Below are 16,067 nucleotides of genomic sequence, written 5' to 3'. Positions count from 1 at the left end.
CTGCTCTCTACCTGCATTTAACCCATTAACTGACCTGATCCTGTCCTTCAATGGTCACCGAAGTGTGGCATCACGAAGAATTGCTCTCATCTGTGCCTGAGATAGTGCACAATCCGCTTCTACATGAGAATAAAGGAAGTATTTTCAACTCTCTCGTCAGCCCTTCTCTTCCTCTATGACAAATATCTCCTAGAGCAGCGTGAAGGTAGCTGGGAGATTGTTCCGTGGTGAAGAGCCCTGGCTGCTCTTGCAGAGACTTGGCTTCAAGTCCTAGCACCCACCTGGCAGTTTACAACCATTTCTAGTAATTCCTGTCCCAAAGGATCCGACGCCTTCTTCTTGCCTTCTCAGGCGCTGAATGCATGTGGTGCAGACATACATACATGCAGACAGAACATTCATACACATAAAATAATGAAAAACAAAAGAAATCAGAACAGCCTAAAGGAGGAGTGATTTCTCTGGGCTCATTGTCCCAAAGGATCTGATTCATGGGAGATTGGTTGCTTTGCTGTGTGGACCTGACACATGGAGGAGGCCATTTATCGCTTGACAATCAGGAAACAAGGTCTAGAAGAGGGTTAGGCAAAGATTTGAAGGACATGCTTCCAGTCACTGGCTTCCTCCAGCAAGCTCCTCCTTCTGCATTGTTGGTGACTGTCAAAATAGCTTCATTCTTCTGGAACCAAGCTCTCCCCATGAGCATGTGTGTGTGGGGGGGAAGAAGTTCAAACCAGAACAACTCCCAATTCATTAACTCTAGGATCATCTCATGCTCCTCAATGTGTGTGTGTCTGTGTGTGTCTCTGTGTGTGTGTGTAGGTGTGTGCATGAGTGTGTATGTGTGTGAGTGTCTCTGTGTGTGCCTGTGTCTGTGTGAGTGTGTATGTGTGGGACTATATGTACATATTCATGTGGGTATGTGCACATATGTGTAGGAGTGTGTGTAATCTGTAGGTTGTACTCCTCGTGGAGGACCAGAAGTCTATGATGTTCTGAAATCTTTCCTGATCACCCTCCCATATACTTTTTCAGGTAGGGTCTCTTACAGAACCTGGGATCATCTTTTGGCTAGGTAGTCTGGTTGGCCAGTGAGCTTTACCAATACAGCCATCAGCCCAGCCCTGACCATGAGTTCTTATTATCTCCACAGGTGTCCTTCTTTAGGATTTGACTGCACCACTCTAAGGAGTCATTGTGGAGAATCTGTCTGAGCTGCTTTTCTCCTCTATGACCAAGTATGTGATGTAAGCCACTTAATGGAGAAAAGACTTATTTTGGCTCATGTCCACCATAGTGAGAGAAGCATAGTGGAGTCCATGGAGATGAGACCATACAAAGTGAGGCTGGGACCAGGAAGTGGATGCTTCAGATCCATCAGAGTCTAATCTCCCCAGATCCCCCACATTCAGATCCTAACGCCTTCCAGAGAAGTGTACCTACCAGCCTTCCCCGGAGCAATTTTCTTCCTTTTTGTGTCACGCTCTCCAGTCTCTCCCCAGCTCGTTTCCCTTGTTTTCTGTTGCTCCTTTAGAGCCAGTATTCAATGCACAGTGAAATATTACAGACACAGCCAATAAGTTGGGCTGTGCAACTCAAAGACATAGAAAACAAGGGAGGGAGGGCAAGATATTGAAATTCCCAAAATTCTTAAAATAGAGGTTGTTAAATGTGTTGAACGTACCAGTACTCTTTGTCATTATATATTTTACTCCTCTAGACTTTATAAATCCCAGAATATATAGCCAATGATTTCCTTCTGTAAGTGTTAAATTGTGTTTTAAGGCATTATAAAAGGAAAGTTTTCCTTCATATTAAAGACACATGTTAAATAATTTACAGGAAAAGAAAAAGCTGGATTGAATGGATGCAGAGATGGGGGTCATTGATGGAGAGAAGACTGGGATGAGGGAAGACAGGACCTGAGATGGCTCTCTTTCTCTGATCTCTCTCTTCAGCTGTCACACACAGAGACTGCTGTCATACTGTATCCTCAGGTCACACAGCATCACCTCTCACCTGGGTGCAGCCAGTCCCTTACAGCCGTTGTCCCTTACAGCCGTGCCCTGTGTCCCCAGGGGCTTGATTGCAGATCTTTTAACAAGGACACTAAAACCTGCAGGTGTTCAAGTCCCTTGCATAAAATGCTTTCTAATATTTGCTTGTGCCTCCCCCTTTGTGTTCCCATATACTTGATAATGCCTCTAGGATTATTGATACCACCCAATACTAAGTAATAGTTGTTATATTATATTCTTTATATATTTATATTTAGACAATCACATGTGGCTCAGAGCAGCCTCAGACTCACTAGGTAGCTGAAGATGACCTGGAGTTTCTGATACTCATGTCTCTGCCTCCCAAGTGCTGGGATTACAGGCACACACCACCATGCCAGTTTACTCAGCATTAGGAACCAAACCTAGGACCTCATCCATGTTAGTCACTCACTCTGCTGACTGAGATACAACCCCAGTCCCTACTTTTAAAAATCATTTCTTAATTTTTTAGCATCTTCTAAATCTGCTGTTGGGACACTCTTGGGTATGGAGGGAGGAGGGCCAATTATATATACATGTGCATATGCATACTCATACATATACATGCACTCCTATACATATATACATACATACATACATACATACATACATACATACATACATACATACATACTCACATATTCAAGACTTTTATGGTTTGGGGATTGTATTTTCTTTGTTTTCACTGTCTCCAAGTAATTAGCCTCTCATGCAACATCTTATACACACTTAATACATAATCATAAAATAAAAACCATATTGGAGAGGAAGGAATGGGTGAGTGAATGAAGAACTTGAGAATAATGATTTTCCGGTTGTTTTTGCAGACATCCCCCCACCTCCAGTAACTTCTTGATAACTACACTGAACATACCAGACTGAATTAAGTATGTATTCATGTCCTTGACACATGGAAATCCAGTGTTCCCAGCACTATCTTCCCAGTATAATCATGATGATGAGCAGCTCAGCTTGCTTGAGCAAATAGTAGAGTTTGAGCCATTGGCTCCATAGCAGGAGTTCAGGGATGTTGGTTCCAGTTAGAACACCTGTGCCAATTAGTAGACTGGAATAAAAATAGAAGCCCGGTGAAATCCTTATATTTCACCAGGCTCACTATATATAAATTATTAATGCTTCCTCATGCTACATTTTCCTTGAATACATTTAAATATGAATACATTAGAGGAAGGAGACAATAAATTTATATTTCCATTTCTCCAATATAATTTATAAAATTAATGTATTACATATTTTTATCATAAAACAAGTATAGGTTCATGTAGTGAGTTTTCAGTGGTGGAAAATATGAAGTTGAAATTAAAATCATTTATGAGGTCCCTTCTGTAGCAGAAATATTTTAATGTCTTGGCATATATTCTTTTAGATTCTTCTGTTTTTGGTTTCAGTTTGGTTCAGAATCTTCTAATGTGCTTTCTTTCCCCAAGTATCTTTAGAACATTTTTATTATTTTTATTATTTAGGCACTTTCGACAGAACTTAACTTTCAATGATATGATGGTTCACCCTGAGTGTCAACTGGATGGATTTGGAATCACTCAGGAGACACATCTCTGGGTATGTGTATAAGAGTGTTTAATGGAGACTGATCCATCCTGAATATGGGTGGCACCATCCTTTGGGGTAGGGTCCTAGGTTGAATAAAAAAGGAAGAAAAAAAGCTGTGTAGCAGCTTATCGTTTGTATCTCTCTCTGCTTCCTGACTGTGGATGTAAGGTGACCATCCAGCCCCAATCCTGCTGCCTTGCCTTCTCTGCCATAATAGACTGTAACACCAAACTTGAGCTGAAACAAACCTTCTTTAAGTTGGCATGAGAAAATAACAAAGAGAAAAACTGTCAGACCCTCCATTGTTTCCATAAGCCATGAGGCAACTACTGGTGGCTGGCTGCTAGCTTATTTTTAACATGTTATAATTATTCAGAACTCTACAAGCAGTATCCCTGTGCACAGCTTCATACATGGGATTGTGTGAAATTCTTGTTGTGGCAGTGATGCATCCAGGAATACCATAGTCTTACAGGTTTCTCTAAGAGCCTGCTATGGTATCACAGAAGGGCTTTTATTGGGCTAGGTCACTGTTTTGTTTTTAAGCCATGCGTAATTTCATCATTGCCATGTGAACTATTCAGTCTCTCCATGTCGTTTTTGCTGTTTTGAAACAGGATCTTGGGATGCAGCCCAGGATGTCCTGGAATGCATCACTTACCTTACAATGGCTTTGGGCCATTGGGTCATCTGGGTCATCTTCCTTCTTCAGCCTCCAGAGTGCTGGGATTACAAGGATGGTCTTTCCTTCCCCATGTTCTCTCTACTAGTTTGGTAAGGGAAATGAACTTCATGGCTGGTCACCTTAGCACTTGTTGCTAAAGATTTTCTTACTTTACAAGCCACTTACAGTTCTTCTCTTACAACTTGTCAGTTTGTATTATTTCCTCTTGCAGTGTCAATAGTGGCATATTTGCTTTCTCATTTGATAATTAACCCATGCTCACTGTACATACGAATACATTTCTCTGTGACATTTTCACAGATGCATGCATTGTTCGTTGCTTAGATCCTCTCTTCCCCAAGGTCCTCTTGTACTTCTCCCACATCTCCATTATCCTTGCTGTCCTCCCCCACCCATGTTAGTCTCTCTTCTACATTCAGGCTATCATTTTAAGTTTCCACACAGGACATGACACATGCCTAGCTTAGTTCACTTAACGGTTGTACTCATCGTCCTGCCAACGACAGGTTCCATTCTTCATTATGGACCCAAACTACTACATTTTATCTATATTTCCATTTCTTTATCCATTTATTTGTTAAAAGCTCCCTAGGTTGATTCTCAGTCTTAGCTATGGTGACTAGCACCACAATTAAGTGGGTGCACGCAGTTACGCACTTTTCCTAACTGTATGAAAACTCACTTCCTTCAAGCATATACCAAGGAAGGTTTTGCTTGATCATGTTAGGTCTGTTTTTACTTTTTGAAGCCACTCCCATACAGATTTCCATAATAGCTAGAATAATTTACCTTCCTACCCTTTGTGGTGGTTTGAATAAGAATAGGCCCTCAAAGACTCATATATTTGAATGCTTAATTACTAGGGAGTAGAACTATTTGAGAAGTATTAGGAGGTGTAGGCTTGTTGGAGGTGTGTCACTGGGAATGGTCTTTGAGGTTTCAAAAGCCCATACCCTCTCTCAGGCACACTCAGTCTCTCCTCCTCCCTCCATGACCCTTCCCCCTGTGTCTCTGTGTCTCTGTGTCTCTGTCTCTGTGTCTCTGTCTCTGTGTCTCCCTCTTGCTCTCCTTCCATCCCTCCCTCCCTCCATCCCTTCCTCCCTCTCTCTCTCTCCCTCCCTCTCTCTCCCTCCCTCTCTCTCTTTCTCTCTCTCCCTCCCTCTCTCCTCTCTCTCTCCCTCTCTCTCTCTCCCTCTCCCTCCCTCTCCCTCCTTCCCTCCCTCCCCCCTCCCTCCCCCCTCTCTCTCCCTCTCTCTCCCTGTCAGCTCAGCTACTGCCCCAGCACCATGCTTGCCTCTTTCCCACAATGATGATAATGGCCTCTCTACAATTGTAAGCAAGGTCCTAGTTAAATGTTTCTTTTATAAAAGCTGCCTTGGTCATGGTGAATCTTCACAGCAATGGGGCAGGAACTAAGACACCCACCACATATAAAGGTTCTTCTTTCCCTACATCTTCCTCAGCCCTTTGTTTTTGTGCTGATAGCTGACTTGCATGAGATGGAACCTCAATGTATATTTAATTTGTATTTCCCTGATGGCTAAAGTAGTTGAGCATTTTAAATATATTTATTCGCCATTTGTATTTCTTTTGAGCAATTTCTGTTCAAGTCTTTAAATACTTACTTGTTTGATTATGATAGGCTCTTGTTAAATTGCCTAGGCTGGCCTCAAGCTTATTATGTAATCCAGATTAACCTCAAATTTAGGGTCCTTCTGCCTTAGATTCCTCGTTGCTGTGTGCCATCATGCCTAGTTTGTCTCAGTAACTGACTAGATTATATATTGTTTGGGGTTAACTTCTGAGTTTTTAAAAATACATTTCTAGATGTCACTCCTTTATTACATAAATATGTCCAAGAATATGTCCTATTTTGTATGTTGGCAATTCATTATTGATTGTCTTGTCTAACTTATTTTCTCCTTCTTCCTCTTCTTCTTCCTCTTTCTCTTCCTCCTCCTCTTCCTCCTCCTCCTCCTCTTCCTCCTCCTCCTCTTTTTCTTCTTCTTCTTCTCAGAGTGTCACTCTCATTATGCAGACTAAGCTGACCTCAAACTCACAGAAATCTGACCGCCTCTGCCTCCCAAGTGCTGGGATTAAAAGCATATGCTACCATAACCAGTTCTACTGTATTTCCAATTGGTGGTGCTGACTTAACACTGAAGGAGTCTGACCCGGGGCTCATGCTTATTCTAACAGATCCTGTTAGTTTTTCCATAGAGGTGACTGACAATGATAATTTTGATTTTTTTTTCTTTCTAATCTTCAACATTTTATAGTAAATGCTGTTTAAAACATAAATAAAGGGAAAAGTGTATACTTTACTCTAGGTCTTAAAAGGTATGTTCATAAAATCCAAAAATTACATACAAACATTTTATGTAATGTTTGTTTTAGGGTTTTACGAAGATAAGGATGTCAGAGATTTGGAGGGATAGCTCAGTGGTTAAGAGCCCTGATGCTGGGGTTGGGGATTTAGCTCAGCGGTAGAGTGCTTGCCTAGCAAGCGTAAGGCCCTGGGTTCGGTCCCCAGCTCAAAAAAAAAAAAAAAAAAGAGCCCTGATGCTCTTGCTGAGGACCTGGCTTGGTTCCCAGCACCCACATGATGGTCCACAACTCCTGACCCAGGGGGTCCAATGCTTTCCTTTGGACCATACAATCGATTATGTATACACACATGGAAACAAGCAAGCACTCTTGTACATAAAATAAAAATAAATCTTTTAAACACAGATAAAGATATTGTCTTTTATTTCCAATACTTTGAAAGCCTTTAAAATAATAACTTAATGTGTTTGTCTCTCCATCTATCTGTAATGTAATAAGCAACAGACATAGATGGTTGATGTTACAACTATCGGGATGTACACATTGACTCTGCTTAGCCAACTTTTCATTAGAATTTGTGCATGCCAACGCACACATAAAATTGTCCTTTTTCACCTTCCTATCCTACTTCTTTGTATGGTTGATATAATCTACAATTTTAACTCCAGTTGGTATTTAAAATTGGATACATCTATGGTTCTTCATTTATGTTCCTCAACACCCGCTCATTGACTGTGTTTCTGGCTTGAATGCTTTCTCCGGAGTGTTTCCAACAAGATATTTACAGCAAGGCTGCATGTGCACAAAATAGCTCTATTGCTTGCTTACATGTAAAAGGATGTTGCTGTTGATAGAAAAGTCTAGGCTTAAAGATAATTTCTTTCAACATTTTGAAAACATTTCTCTATTACCATCTGCCTTTGGTGCTGTGATTTAAGTCTGGCGTTAGATGGATTCTCATTTCTTCAGAGGTAATGCGGCCTCTCATGGCGAGTGTGGAGGTCAGAGGATGACTCGCAGGTGTTGGTCATCTCCTTGTCACAGGGGTGTTCCTGGGATTGTGCTCGGGTTGGCTGGCACAGGAAGCCTTTAGCCTCTGAGGCACTTCACTGGCCCCAGCTTGGTTTTATTTCTGGACATCTTTGTAAGTATTGCTTTTGGTCTTTATTCTTTAAAATGTCCCAATTTTAGATGTGGGTATCTAGAACATAGTTTTCATTCTTTCCCCCCTTCTCGTTAGCATTTCTCACCATGCAGCAACGGCTGTCCTGAAACTCAATCTGTACACCAAGCTGAGGTCAGAGACCTACCTGCCTCTGTCTCTGGAGTGCTGGAATTAAAGGGGTGGCTGCCACTACTGTCCAGGTATACATTTTCAGTTTTATTAGTACTTTAAAATTGTCCTCTGAGGAGGCAGAGGTTCTGAGTACGAGGACAGCCTGGCCTACAGAGTGAATTTTAGGACAACCAGAGTTACACAAAGAAACTCTGCCTAAAAACAACAACAACAACAACAACAACAACAACAGAAGTCTTCTGGGAAAGTTCTTTATTATGATCATTGAAAAAATAGTTGTATGCTTTTACTCAAGTTATTAACTGAATTCTTTCTTTCACTTTTATATTATTTATTTTTAAATATTTGTTTTGTATTTATATGTATGAGTCTGTGTGAAACTATGCTGTACTTGTGTGCAAATGTCTGCAGGGACGGGAAGAGATCTAATGCCCTGCAGTTGGAGGTATAAGGAATTATGAGCAACGTGATGTGAGTGCTCGGAATGGAACGTGGGTCATCTGGGAGGGAACAATACACCCTTCAGCAGTGTGGTATCTCGACAACCCTTTTTCCTATTGACACAGGCACACGCATGCCCCTGTCACTAGCTATTGCCTCAGAGCCAGAAGATGCATTTAGGGGGCTGTTTACTGCCTTATTTGCCTAGGTCCCCCTGATTCCTGCAGCACAGGATGCTGATGATGCTATTCATCAGCAGCATGTTCTTGTGCTGTTGTCTGCCACAAATGTTACAAGCTTCTCTCTTTTTTTAAAATATTTTATTTTTTATTTATCATATATGAGTACACTGTAGCTGTCTTCAGACACACCAGAAGAGGGCATCAGATCTCATTACAGATGGTTGTGAGCCACCATGTGGTTGCTGGGATTTGAACTCAGGACCTCTGGAAGAGCAGTCAGTGCTCTTAACCTCTGAGCCACCTCTCCAGTCCACAAGCTTCTCTTTTACTCAGTATTCTCAGGGATCTTTATTAGCTTTGTTGGCTTGTCTCCATGCTGGGCCTTTGTTAGGAAACTGTTTCCCTTTTTAAAGCTTAAGCTCATCTCCTCCTGGCTTGAGAAGTTAATGATCTTAATGACTGTTAACTATCTTCCTTTTAAAATGAATTTGTTTGTAGTTGTGTGAGAGTGTGAGTACATATGAGTGAGCCAGTGTGCCCTAGAGACCAGAGGCACTGGACCCTCTGTAGCTGGAGTCACAGCAGTTATAAGTTATCTGACATGGGAATCGAACACAAGTCTCCAGAATAACGGCAAGCACTCTTGACCTCTGGCCACCTACCTCTCCAGCACTCAGTTGGCTTTCTTAAAATGTTCTCCTTTGTTTTGATGAGACCAGTCTCTATTTACCTTCCTGGTTTCCTGGTGACTCCTCTACTCTCTGACTGAACATCATTAGGGTTGCAGGACTTATTACTACATGTTTATTCTACCACTCTCCCCCCATTATAAAATCTTGCTGAGACCCATAACTTTAAATATTGTATAATGAGGAATCCCAAAGCTGTTTCTGATCTCTAAACTCTTTCTCTCAACTCACAGGCCTAACTGTCTGCTTGATAACCACAGTGGATGTTTCCACTTAACACACTTAAACAAAACAAAGCAAAAAAAAAAAAAAACCCTTGAATTGTTACCTATTAAACTATATCAATTCTTCTCTTGCCTCAGTAAAAAAGATTCTACCGTGCAGGAGAATGAATCATAATCTAGAAAGGAAACTTTGATCATTTTCTTCTGTCCTTAACATCTGGATTCATCAGAGTATCTATAAAAATATGGCAGGACTCCATCCGCTTCTCTGCAATACTGTGGAATTTTAAAGCACCATTACTCTTGTTTGGGCCACATCAGCAGGTTGCCACTGGTCTCCCTCTTTCAGGCATGCCTGTTCTAGTCTTCTTCCTGTGGAGGCACAGTGATCCGCTTAGAGTCTGAGTGTCACTGTCTAGCTTAAGACCAGGGGTGGTTTTGCAGAAAAGGTCCAAGTTTGCTTAGCATGGTTTGTCTAACCAACGTCATGGCACAACCTTCTCCTCCAGTTCCCTTCTCTTCCCCAATTATGACCACTTTTCTCTGGTCCTGCATTTCTAGAGTCCTGCATCTGCTGTTGCCTCTGTTTGTGGGGAGGTATTCTCCTGCTTCTTTACAAGGTCTTGATGCCCACCGGGACTCACTGAGAATCCTGTGATTACTTAGGTCAGTTCCAACTTTGTTTCCTTTTCCTTATATCACTTTGCTAATTTTCTATCTGCCGATGCCCATTAGGATGTAAGTTACATGAACAAAGAGACTTGGAACTGTTTCATGATGTGATCTCTCGGCCTCGAACTAAGGTGGCAGAGTAATTCACCATCTACGTTGATGCATTTTTGCCTTAATATACTATGAGTCAGATGTGAGCCTACCAGGTATGAGAAAGGACTACTTCAGGTAGAATGGAACAGACCATTAGCCTTCCTAGACCACTAACCACTACTGTTTTCCCTCAGCAGCAAGCTATTAGACACAATTACAGAAACACAGACTGCTAAGTGAAAGAACTAGTAAAAGACCAAATGTTGCAAGATTTCATCTATATAAAATTCTACAGGGGTTGGGATTTAGCTCAGTGGTAGAGCGCTTGCCTAGCACGCGCAAGGCCCTGGGTTCGGTCCCCAGCTCTGGAAAAAAAGGAAAAAAAAAATTCTACAAAACCTCCCCCCTCTCTGTATCTATACTATAAATGCTTATAATGTATAGTTTATATAAAATATAATTTATAGTCTATTGATTTATATTATATATTATATAAACTATATATAATATATAGAGAGCTTTGTGTAAAATTTTCGTGTGTATAATATATATAAAGAAGGAGATCTGAAAAAATTTAAAAAGGATACATATATATATATATATATATATATATATATATATATATATATATACATATATCTGGTTTTCCAGTTTAGGCATGGGTGAATGAGATGTGCCTGTCAAAATCTAATAGTTACTGAAAGGACTGAAATGTGTGCTTGTACACACATGCGCACACAAGTCTCTCATGTATACAAACACAGCTAATTGCAATACTAAAGGAGCACAAGAGGAGCTAAACTGAAGGAGTTTCCAGGTTCAGAATTGGAGTTATTTGAGCAATAAAATAACCCACTCCAATGGTATATATAATTTACAGATCTAAAACAAAGGGTACATAGTCAATAGTTCAAAATTATATAAATTAGTTAAAGAGAAGAAAATCATCCCACATAGAATTTTCATAATTCTTTTCTTTTGAGGCATCTTATTTAAGGAGCTTAACTCCTCTGCACATGACTAATTTCTGAAGAGAACAACATGGAGAAGGGAATATACTCTGCAGCAGAGAAACAAGGGGAAAGCAGCTCTGGACAGATGGTCAAGGTCAACTTCAATATGGACAGGTCAGACGAACAGCCATACGGTACCCTTGAGGAGATGTGATGAGGACCGGTAACTGCAGCTCGATAAATGCGCCAGACACAATGCAAATGAAAGAATCGTTTATAAACTACTGAATCCACTCCCTCAATGACGTCAAGGTCATGAAAAACAAGTCTGAGAAACCTTCATACAGAAAACACTAAGGAACCAGACAGAGCCGCCGGAATGGGACATCCTAGGGCAGGACACAGAGTAAAAGGTTAAAAAAAAAATGGGACTAACGTATGGAAATACCTAGACTGCTTCATTTGTTCAGAGAGGTGTTTGAGGTTCTTTGATGAGTGGTGGATGGAGAAGGATTCTTTGAGGATATGTAAATGTTAAGTAAACTAAAGCCTGGATAGTCAGAGTTAAACCAGGCTGGCTCTGAACTGCAACAAGTCTGGAAAGGTATTGGCAAAGAGTAGCCTGAGGAAGGATGCACTACAGATAAATGCGTCTGACAAGAACAGTAAACCGGCTTCTTGAACCGCCCACCTGCTTTATCACAACCGCCCCTGAAGCCTGAAGTGTGGGAAAGGGGAAAACACCTCCATAGCAGAGAAACACGAGAAAGAGGCTCTGGACGATGATTAAGGTCAAGAGTGGAGGCGGGGATGGGAGTGTCTATCTTCCCTCTCTACAAATGAAGAAATCGAGGCCCCGCAGTCCTTCCCCTGTTGCTCAGCAAGTTTGTGATTAAAACAGGCTTGGAATCCAGGCCTGTCAGACCCTAAAACCTGCAACCTCTCTTCTGCATACATTTCTCATTAGCCTAATCTTAAGGAGGCTGTATCAAGCACTTTCTCACTTCTGAAAGGAACTTGTCGGGAGGGAGGTGGCTCTGGGGAGGGTGTGGGGTGTCGCTAGCGTGTGTATCAACACCGGTGCCTGGGAAGGTCAGTGCAGCGGCCACGGTTGAGCTCCAAGTTGCTCTCATACACCAAAAAAAAAAAAAAAAAAAAAAAAGCCTCCTTCCTTGCCAGGAACAGAGCCCTGCGAAAACAGAGGTCAGATTCCAACCTATGAACCCGAGGGAAATTATGTATCACGAAAATATGGCCCGGGAGAGGGAAAAACAACACAAAAGCCTGTTATGGAAGTGAGGCCGGAATCAGAGCAAAGAAAGGAAGGGCTGGAGACAGAGCTGGAATGGGGGTGCGAGGGTGTGAGAGAGTTGGGGAAAGCGCCTTGGGTTTGGTCAGATCTAGCTAGAACGCACCTAAAACGTCATTGTGGATATCCTGTGTAGAGCTGGAGTCATGGTTGCTCGGGCAGGATAGGAGAAGGGATCTTAGACTGCCAGAGGCAAGTGTTGGGTTAGGGGTTAGAGGTTAGGGGTTAAAGTGCACAAGAGATGATGAGATTTCTCAGTGGTTAGAGCATCGGCTGCTCTTCCAGAATACCCCCACTTCCTAACACCTATAGGGAGACTCACAACTATCTGTAGCTACAGTCACAGGGGACCTGACACTGCCCTCTGGTCTCTGGCACTATACAGACATACATGCAGATAAAACATTCCTACACATAGAGTAATGTTGGGGGCCTTTAATAGGTGGCACCTGGTTTGGAATTGGCTAGGTGGGGAGGGGCCACTCATGGGACATCTCCCTCCCTCATGTACTCTACCACCATAAATCCATTCACCATTACCTGATACAACCGAGGGATCTCGTCTCAGGGCAAGTGCCATGCTTTTGGGATATTTGACCTCCCTCCTTTGTGTATTTTGTTATAATATCAGAAAACAGGCCGGAGCCGTTTCCTGTGGGCACAAGAGGATCACAGTCACCACAAAGCAGTAACTATAGTAATCTACCAAGGACTTTGCAGTCATGGCGATGGAGTAGAATCTGTCAGTGCAGGCTAGCTCTGTGGTAATGGCACTGAGGCTGCCAACATTCCTTCCCTGAGGGTGGAGAGGAAGGTCTTAGACAGTCACCTGAGAGTTGTCACCCCTCCTTTCTGCGCCTCCGGTTGAACATAATCCTGCTTGAGTTCCCCAAGGTCTTGTGGGGTGTGATGTGGTTGCAGTAAAGTCTATGAGTTGGAAGGTGACTGGGGGTTGGGACTCCTCTGGCACAGCTGTCCATGAGTCATCTGTACTTGGAGTAAGACTTTTCGGTGATGCAGCTGTCCAAGAGTCTCCCATGCTTCTATAAGTAACCACAATGAACTCACGGGCTCTCTAAGCTGGACCTGGATTGGATCGTTTCTTCGGTCTGTCAGTGCCCTTTCTGCCATGAATAGCTGTTTCTTTACGTCTTCCCAGGAAGAGTCACGTGATGTAGATTAATATAGATGACCGAAAATATTTGTTCAGAACACTCATACCAAAGCCAAAAAGTACTTGGAGCGGGCCAAGTGCTTGGCTGACTGATCACAGTGGATCATTAGGTCAGCCGCTTTTACACTGAAGGGCTGGGATATGTTGGCTAATAAAAAGGGGTGGTAAAATACGGTCCAGCGTGGTTGGCCAAAAGAATGTGCCGATTGGGAAGGAGAGCAAGGAAAAACTCTTCTGTTCTTCAGCCCCGGTTCCCAGGTGGAGACCTTATACCCACAGCCATCAGCCTCTGTACTGTGGTGTGTTTGCACCCCTTAAGCCGTCCCAGGAAAGCCTGTCTTGGGTCCCACCCACCTAGAGGATGGCCTTTTGTGAGGTCGACCTGTTGTTTGTGTGGTCGTCTGGTAGATGGCCAGATTTTTCTCTAGGGTGAATTCAAGATCCAGGTTTGGGGCACGCCTTGAATCTTCTGATTATTCAGCTAGCAAACTCTCTACCACACAGATGGAGGAGTCAGGCCCTGTTGTTCTCTTTCCAAGCAAGTCGGAATCAAAGGGAGGTGTGCTGGAGATTCTGAACTTTGAAGCTGGAAGCAATTGACATTTGGATCCTGGAGGAGGAAGGGGAAGTATTTGTGGTTCGGTGTTTACATTGGCTCGGATAACAGGGCTCCTACAGTTGCAGGCCTCAGTCTTGGTTCTCATCACGCCCTTCTGCATCAGCCCCACTGAGCTGGCTGAGCAGGGTCCTGGGGACATTCCTTAGCAGCTGACCTTTGTCCTGGCTGTTTCTAACACAAGCATCATTCGCTGTCCTGTAGCTCAGGATATTAAATGTTGGGAGCATGGGGGCGAGGTGAAAGTTCACGGGGTCAGCTTGCAACTCTGACTCCAAGCGTAGCTTAGTGCCAACTGTTTGCCAAGAGGCTCTAAACAGAAGGATGGGACCACTCTAGAGTTTTAACACAGAATGGATCCACTTGAGGGAAATGTCTGAGATAAGATTATTCAGCACTGTGAGCTTTTAAAAGAGAAAAACCTAGGAAAAGAACACCGTTGGGTGGGTACTGGAATTTTCTGATGGAAGCTGCATCTGGGTACTGGGCTCGATTCTTGCTTGAAGCACGGTGTTGGTGATCTCTCTGGAAAGCGTTTTTGGGAGACTTCATGCTTTTTTATGCATGCCTTCACTGTGAGACTTTGTTCTTGGATGATGTATTTGATTTGAAAAAGCGACTTCGCCCTCAAATGGCAGGTGGTTTGATAGAGTTATTGTTTTTAGTAAAAATATAGTTATAAAACCTTTTTTACACTCTAATATCATCTTTCTGGATGACATCATAGAGTAATATTTTGGACTGTGGAAAGGGTAGGAGAAATTACTTGAGGTCTTCCAACAGCACGTCATGCTGAGGGACAAAACTCAGCTCTGAATTCGCGGTATCAATATCGTCTGTTTAGGGAGTGCTTTAAAAGAATACTATTTCAAGCCAGTAAAATTGGTAATACCAACATTCGTGCAGTGTTTTTAGCCTTTTAGAGAGTCTTGGGCACCTGTATTTAGTGGTTGTAAGTTTCAGAGAGGAAGTGTTTGATTGCAGAGGTATGATTCAGCACCTCAGGTACAGTTGAAGAAAGGGGGCTTACATAAGCAGCGGGCATGCTTTCTTGATGTTCTGTGTGAGAAATTTGTCACACTCGCACACACGCGCAAACACGCACACACGCGCACCTTATGGATAAATAGTTGACAGCTAGGGCTTGGGACCTCATAGGCCATTGGAAGGTTAGTGGGGTCTTTAGGATTTAGGGCCAAGCAGAGGAAGTTAAGTCAATGTGGGCATGCCCTCAAAGGGAGGAGAGAGTCTGGCTCCTTCACTGTATTTTGTCGTGAGGCTTAGCAGCTATGTTGAGACCATCTTCTCCCACCATGTGCTTCTCACCTCACACACTGCCTTGTCTTGGGTACAAAGGCAGCAAGGCCAAGCAACAGTGGATTGAAGCTCCGAGCCCAGGAAACCTTTCCTCCCTGTAAGTGGTTCATTTCAGATATTTGTTACGGTAACAGAAAGTGAACTATCGCATTCAGTTTTTCTGTTTGTGAGTTGGGAATAAAGAAAATAGCCCCAGCACCTCTTAGGCCTTTCCTTCTGGGTACTAGATCTGTTTAAAACATATGTGTTACATATTATCTACATATAAATTAATATATGTATACATATCAGTTGTAGAAACCACTCAATAACTATCCAGTTATTAGTACAATTATTCCCCTAGTTTCTCTAAAATAAGCAGGCCAGGGATTCTGAATCTCATTATTATTTGATTAGAGTGATAACCTCAAGGTAAGCTATGAAAATTTCCTGAGAGTCAACATTTAACATTTTCTAAATCTGCCTGTATTCAGTTAAAT

At 42.5% G+C, this 16,067-nt stretch overlaps 1 long non-coding RNA gene across 1 annotated transcript; it reads right to left on the bottom strand.

The window, feature by feature from the left end:
- Window positions 1–7,781: 7,781 nt before the first annotated feature.
- LOC120097021 (uncharacterized) lies at window positions 7,782–13,975 on the bottom strand. The gene is made up of 3 exons (XR_005494068.2): window positions 13,311–13,975; window positions 13,022–13,133; window positions 7,782–9,826 (listed from the first exon to the last, which is right to left on the bottom strand). It is a non-coding gene; the product is annotated as an uncharacterized LOC120097021 (long non-coding RNA).
- Between the last annotated feature and the right edge of the window lie 2,092 nt (window positions 13,976–16,067).

Source organism: Rattus norvegicus, chromosome 15, assembly GCF_036323735.1.
Source record: "Rattus norvegicus strain BN/NHsdMcwi chromosome 15, GRCr8, whole genome shotgun sequence".
In the NCBI taxonomy this organism is placed as follows: domain Eukaryota; kingdom Metazoa; phylum Chordata; class Mammalia; order Rodentia; family Muridae; genus Rattus; species Rattus norvegicus.
Note: the sequence above shows the minus strand (reverse complement) of the source record. Positions and strands in the feature narration are given on the sequence as shown.